Source organism: Monopterus albus, unplaced genomic scaffold, assembly GCF_001952655.1.
Source record: "Monopterus albus unplaced genomic scaffold, M_albus_1.0 scaffold237.1, whole genome shotgun sequence".
Lineage (NCBI taxonomy): Eukaryota > Metazoa > Chordata > Actinopteri > Synbranchiformes > Synbranchidae > Monopterus > Monopterus albus.
In genome coordinates, this window is record NW_018128117.1 from 571,887 (window position 1) to 579,970 (window position 8,084).

The window sequence follows — 8,084 nt, forward strand, 5'->3', positions numbered from 1 at the left end:
GGTACACACTTGTAGAACAACAGTTAGTCTTGCTAAAAGTCTTGTACTATTGGTGATATGTGTTCCAGAAATCTCAAATCATCATTAATATGTTTAAATGTGAGTGGAAATCATCATGTTCGAAGCTATGGATGAATGAGCTAATCTATTCCCTTCTGACACTGTGAGCATAAAAACATGTGGTTTAGCTGAACAGCAGTCTGGCAGAGACTGCAGGTCCCCCCTGCAGAACATGGGCTTTACAGTTCTGTACAGTTATATCATGGTACAGATTGGTGAGTTACGTCTTTCACAATTTAAGCTACTGGCAAAAATGCTGCGAAGCTGGCCAAAACACATAGACTAAATGGCTCCATAAAGTTAAAGCAACTGACTTTGGTACAGAACGACAATTTCAGGCGTTTCTAAGATTTATTTTAGTTTATGTTCCAACAGTTGGCAGAAGATAAATATTTAGAGTCATTTGATTTAGTTGCCTGCAGGTTGAAGAGTTCATGGAAATGTCCAGCAACTTCATAGCAGATAAAGTTGCATGAATTTTGACACAAGTCCAGCATCCGCCGATTATCCAGTGACCATTGTTTCTGTGGAATACCAACATATCCGGAAAAAAAATATCTAGGGAAACATTTATGAATTAAAATAAATAAATAAATACATAAAAAAAATATTGTGTTCAAATGTAATCAAAAACTAAATCCAAAAAATCTTGTCATCCTAGGAAAATTAGGAAAATAAATGTATATGCCAACAAGCAACTCACCACTTTCTGGCACAAGCAAAAGACTTTATTTTTTTCTGTTTTTAATCGGATAAATCATTGTTTTGACCTGCCTTTTTCACATCCCATGCTGAACCAATTTGTGTTGTTTGTGTACGAAAAGGCTGACAAAGTCCTACAGTAAGTGATTCATGCTAACATCAGCTTTTTAATATCCTGTTTCAGCATGTAGAATACTGAACTATAACTCACTTTTGTTCCCATCTTTTTTTTGGGCCCACAAAGTCACGTTTGTGCAGGAGAAGTATAATCAGACAGACCAAAGATTTACTGAAATCAAAGCAGCATTAAATTAAATTTTTATTGTAAAACCTCCACACTCATTGAGGTTTTATTCCTGTTACTGTCATATATTTATTTTTTTGTTTGAATTCTTTATTCTTACTTAAATTAAATGAAAGTTATAATTAACATGTATTAAGACTAATATTAAATGTTGATTACAGTTGATATAAAGTGCCAGTTAAATCAACAATAAAAACTCTGTAACAACCTTCTTTAATTTTGCACATGTTGACTTTTGTCCCAACAGTTTACTGGATATATTTTGCACAAACCTCAGAACAATAACAAAAGAATATCTGTTTAAATACCGTGTCCCATACAAGAAAAACAAAACAAAGCAAAAACTAAAATTATATTTAAAAAATGTCATTTTATAAAATAATGACTCTCAGGGATAAAACATGGAAAATGAAAAAATACACTCTCAATTTTACCTTCCCAGAAGCCAGGGAACAAATACTGTACTGTGCAGCAGTACAGAGCTGGGTGGCTTGAAGCTCCACCATGTCAAAGCCATGTTGAAAAACTTTACAGTCTGTCAAACATCCAGGAAGCAGGAGGTTTTAGTGTTTGCTCTGTCTGTCTGCCTGAAACATAAAGGTCAGACCTCGTCATGAGGCTATCTACAGCTGCCTGCAGCTGTGGGAAACCCAACCTTTCCTTCCACTCAAGCTTCATAACTCCCTGCTTTCCCTCACTCGACATAATATAGCTGCCTTCATGTCTTGTTCAAGAATATTACTAGCTGCTGATTTATTACCCTGTGATGACTATCAGACTGCGAATGTAAAGATTTAGACAGCACTGCAGTGCATCACAGACACTGTGCTATATACTGTGGATATTATAATATCTGGTAACCAAATATGACAAGTTCATTTATTTAAACTGTAAGGATAACTGAATAATGTTATCCAAGTCTATATTTAGGACTAGTTTCTTTTCAAAACAAAGATGAACAAACTTAACTTAATCCCTCTACATGCCTTTGGCTGCCTTATGTAAATTGTAAAACCCATAATCAATGCTAAACAAAAGCACATTATGAATGCCTTGAGAAAAATGTGGGAAAGGTCACAACCAAATGTGAAACCACAATAACAAAAGCAGAGTTCAAGCCTTAACCATCACTGTAAATAAAGGATATTCTATCTAATTTTGTTTTATAGTTTGATATTATCTTTTCATTTACATTACCAGCGTCCTGCTCATGTATTCTGCTCTTCCCCAGGTGGTGGAGGTGGAAGCCAGACTCTTGTAGTGGGATTTAAATGTGTTTGCCATTAGTGTTCTTCTCTAACCATTGTGATCAGAATAATGAATACATCCTTAGAGAGAAGCACTAAAATTATGGTATCACACTCATGCATGCATGAATGCATCCCCATGGCCTTTCCACGCAGGCATATTAAACTGCATGCATAAACACACACATTAAAAACACTGCCAAAGCTAATGATTGTCTACTACCCTGAATGGAAAGCCCTCTGTTATTTGGAGCTTGAACAATTTTACTGTGGTAAACAGTGCATTACCTATGACCATGTGTGGGAACACGATCATACAGTGAGATTTGATACATTTGGATTGAATTTCAAAGGTAAATTAGTCAAATATCACTTAATCCCAAGGGTCACACATAGTTTGAATGACCTCAGGACATTGCTCTGATTAATAAGCATTTCTCAAGAATTGGTAGCCTCAAGACATAATGAGAATAAACACAATGCTGTCCAAAAGAACATCAACTAAAAATTGGTCTTGCATGGCACAATAACTTTACTTCAGGGTGATCAGTTCAAAAGCTAGTGACTAATGCATTTTGTAGACCAATGGTTTGATAATCTGTTTTAGTTCATCATATCTGAGAGAAAAACACTGCACATTTACTTTCCAGTGAATTGGTATGATATGGGGTTCCATTCAAAACATGCAATTAGTTCACCAAACATTTGGCTAAAACAAAGGTAAAATATTTCATATTGCTTAAAATATTACTTTGTATTTGATAACAACAACAACTACAAGTTCTCCAGTCCTCTAAGGGCTGCCCCCACCATTGAACACAACCCACAGAACCGTTCCAGCTAATGCAGATCAGGAGAATTAGATCACTGTAGTGAAGATAGACATACACAAAAGTGGAATTTCTGCGTTATGGTTGTATGCCTCCACCAACCAGTCAAATTCATGAGAATGGGACAGACATGACCCTGGCTACTGACCACCAAAATAAAATCAGTTAATCCTTGATCCCAATTGGACGCTTGTGCCAAATTTGAAGAAATTCCCTCCAGGTGTTCCTGAGGTATCGCCTTCACAAGAATAGGACAAAAGGACAGGCAGACAACTCAAAAAGATAAAGCCCCTGACCACAGCTGTCGCCAGCATGGAGACATAATAAAAAACAGCAAACATATGAATGGACTGAGGCAATGTGAACAAAACAACAGAGGAATGACTTATGATTCCCTCCCTTCTGTTTCATCTTATAAAGCCTGTGAGTAATGACGCACTATGGAGCATTAAGAAGAAAAATATACAAAAGCCTTTTCTAATTGAAACTTAGAAGGAGGATGCTTTGGTGCTGTTGGCTGCATTTAGCTTTTGTGGTGCTCCACTGATCCCCCCAAAGGAGAAATGTAGATTAGTGCCAGATACAGAAGAACGTCTGAAAGAGACACTACTTGTTTAAAGGCAGTTCGACAGCCTGGATGATTTCTGCCACCGTGTTGTTTTCACAAAGCCACAGTGTTGCTCTGGGTAAGCCCTTGTTGTAAGAAGCGGAATAGTTCATTGTTGCTGAGCCAACGGCAGCACTGACAGAACTAACTCTTAATTTCATTAGGGAGTTGGGATATGAATTATACTTATGTAAACCACAAAAAGTAAACTACACTGATGCATTGTACTTAATTTCCTCCAGAGTTCTGGTGTTTGAACAGGAACTGCAACTATCAAAGACTAGAATGAACTAAAGTCAGGGCTCTTTGGACTGGTACACTCAGCACCACACCCTGCATCTTCATAGCTTAACAAACGTAATTGTTTTTTATCTGGTTTATATTGGTTTACAGATGTCAAAAACGTCCTGTGTGGAACTATGTGTTGCTCAAGCAGGGTGCGAAAATGAATTTTAAATGGTGATTTACTGCTGCTGATTGCCATTCAAATAATAAAACAGCTTCATTTGAGAAACAGATGCAACTACACAAACACACACTTGGAAGTCCCTCATGTCTCAAAACCTTAGGTTCCCATTATCATCTTCAACTCTGTCATTTGAACTCGGTCACACTCCTTTAGCATTCCAACTTCTTCTCTGTCTTACTGTTAAACATAAATCCCCTCAAATTTGTGTTTGAGAGGGGAGTGGCTCAGACATGAATGGTAACCTGCAGCTCTGTGTGTGTGTCTATGTTTAAGACAGTGAGCCTATCACTGTGTTTTAAAGTCACCCTTAAAGAGCTTTAGTTGTCCAGTGCGAGAACTTCAGCTAATTTTGTACAGGGTACTTGCAGAATTGTTACAGATTTGTTTCATAAGCAGTTTCCTAACAGTGATCTCATTTTGATGAAGAAACAAAAGAAACATTCATGGCCACAGACAGACAACTGAAAATGTTCAGCTCCAAGCAACATGCAAACAAAAATAGAATAAAAATTTCACAAAAACAACAAAAGCGCCAAGCTGATCAATTAAGCAAAAACAGAAGATTTACTGTGTTGTATTTACTGTGTGTGTGTGTGTGTGTGTGTGTGTGCACGCACCACATCTGTTTGCTTGTGGCACAGCACTCACTCCATCAAACAGTGAAAACATGCTGTAGTAATGAGAAAACTCTGTTTGCACAGTAAATAAACCTTCAACCGATCATATACACTTTACCTTTGCTGACACATATCCTGCAGGGCAAAAATGTCACAACCCTAACCACACTTCCATTAACAAAACATAGCGTGACATGAATGAGGTATGGTGCATGAGGTATGAGGCATGTGCACGGTTGCTGGTAAAGAATATATACGGTTGGCCATTTTCTGCTTGGTCAGAGTTGTCAAGATGTAAAGCTCAAACAGGAGCGTACTGTCCTGGTTAAAGGTTCTAATACATTACAGATATTCACCTATTTGCTTTCTGACAAGAGTTAGATAACATGCATAAAACTGTTGTCATACGGTAAATGTACAGTAAATATAACACTTGACACTAGTTTTGTTTTGTCCAACAGTACAAAAATCCACTTGTCAGCACCTCTGAAACTTATTAATTAACACAATATACCTTGTTTATTCAATATGCACAAAGGAGGATAGTTACTAAACCTGTTGCAGATTACCATCACATGTGCAAAATATTGCAGTGCCACAATTTTATTTAGCTGCGTATTTATCAACACTCACAATCTGCAGCTGTGTTAATATGAATACACCTCAACTTAGGATCTGGTGCCCAGAGGCTGTTGCACACATGTGGACCAAGCTGAAGTGTAGAAGAAAGTTTATTATATTCAAATAGTCTTCTGCCAGTCAACTCATCTTTTATTTTGTTCAGTAACTGAAACATGGTTTACAAACACCCTCTTGCACCTCAAATATTCTTAATAACAATTAGGTCTTTAATGAATAGCAGTTGCCACACTGAGAGCAGTGCCACAAATTTTGTACTTTCTCCTGATGTTCAGTTTCTGGCAGAGTTAATCAGGCGCTGAGGGTATTTGTATAAATTTCCATTCTCTCCTCCCTGATTTAGCATCCCTGACGGTGGCGGGGGGGATGTTATATCAGGTTATAGACGGGTTTCCTATTTACAGAGTGCAGATTGATAAGAAAATCTTCTTGCCAAACTCTCAAATAAATGACTTTCCCAAAATGTTGAACTATTCCTTTAAACGATTAACTTATTAAAAAAAGTGTGCTTAACCACAACATTTTGAAATGTGACATCATAGTTCAACAAAAAATGCGGCTATAAAAGGGTCCATTCACTCATTTTTTCCCACAAACCTCTAATGATGTTGAACCATGACTAGAATTTGAAAACATTTTAAAAAAATCAACAGCAAAGTTTCTTTGCAAAAAACTGTGTGTTTTGGATAATCCCCAGACCTCCCTGTCGACAGTGGTGGTTCCAATGGAAACCATTCACACTGAGCTCCTGACCCTTGTGCTAATCAGGGTATTGCTTCATCCACTGTAGTAATACCAGTAAGGTCAGGGACAGAAGACTTGGACTGTGCCAGGACTGAGTTTGGTGCTTTACTTGAAAGAAGCTCAGACTCACTCTGTTGCATGGATTCAGATAGTTGAAAGAGTTAAATCCCCACTTTGTGGTGAGTAGAAAATAATGAACAGTAGGAAAGTATGAATGACTTGAAGGGTAGTAAAAACACATTGGTCATCTGTCTGGTGTCTGCAGCCAATGTTTTGATTCACGCACTATCGCAGCACATCCACCCTTCCCAAGAAAAACAAACTTACACATTCTGTCAGTGCTTTGCTTAACAAAGTGCTGGAAATATGTGTGTGTCAGTTATCACTCCTGATGTTGTGCAGTGCATTAGCCTGTAGCCAGCTGGTACCCCTGCCAGAATTAGACTGACAGTTACATGGTGCAGTGATGAAAAATCTGAAGGTGTGTGTTAAAGAACATTGACCAATGAGTATGTTTGGTTGTTGTATCCAAAAGGGTAAACGCACTGAAAAGAGTATTACTGAGTTTGGATTAGGATAAAGCACCAACATTAGTTAAGGTACGTTAAGAGCAAATCTATTGTGTTGCAGTTAAATGTTTGGTTAGTTAAGGCATGTTTCACCATGGAAAAGTGTCTCTGCTTGCCAAATTTTGTCAAATGCCAGATCTGGATGCTCAGTGCGTGTCAGATATTTCAAACCATCCCTCTAGCGAAACCTCTAGAGAGATGTCAGTCCACCACTTTTATCGCAAACCCAGCACTGAAGGCGGGGATTAGATGTGAATTCCTTACCATTAAACCTCTCAACAAAACTGCCAAGGAGATGAGATGCTGGAAACACTGAGAAAGATAAGTCAGAAAAGACAAAACAAGGAGAGGGTTGTACATTATCCCGTGTATGCATCTGTGCAACGACATCACTGGTGATGCTTGTTTGAACGAAGTGTCGATGATTATTCTGTCGCTAAATAAACTAATACTCTATAAATGCACAGCCAGCCGAAGCAAAGCAAAGCAAAACGTATTTCCTGTATATAGCACATTTCACTCCAAGGGAGATGTAATGTGCTTTAATGGCACATAAGAGGGGTTTCATGCTTTTGTACTTATTGATTGCATAAACAGGCCTCGGTTGACAGATGAAGAGAAACCTCAATATATTCATACACTGATTGAAGCCAGTGCATTAGAGTAACGGGTCTGTCTACTATCTGGCTCCCATTCTGAAGAAGAGAATATACTAATGGTGTTAAAAACACAGATAAATAGCAACGAGTTGATGACAAAGAACAGCCAGAGGTTGATACCTCCACAGAGATACTATCAGAGCTTTGACAATATCGTTTGGCTCAATTTCATATGACAATTTCTGACTACCTGAGTACCTTAAGTCTCTGGATGTTGTGGTGCTGTCTTGGTTGACACGCCTCTGCAACGTCGCATGGCGGTTGGGGACAGTGCCTCTGGACTGGCAGACTGGGGTGGTGGTCCCTCTTTTTAAGAAGGGGGACGGGAGGGTGTGTTCCAACTATAGGGGGATCACATTCCTCAGACTCCCCGGGAAAGTCTATGCCAGGGTACTGGAGAGGAGAATTCGACCGATAGTCGAACCTCGGATTTAGGAGGAACAATGCGGTTTTCGTCCTGGCCGTGGAACACTGGACCAGCTCTATACCTTCTTCAGGGTGGCGGAGGGTTCATGGGAGTTTGCCCAACCAGTCCACATGTGTTTCGTGGATCTGGAGAAGGCATTCGACCGTGTCTCTCGCAGCGCCCTGTGGAGAGTGCTCCGGGAGTACAGGGTCCGGGGCCCTTTGCTAAGGG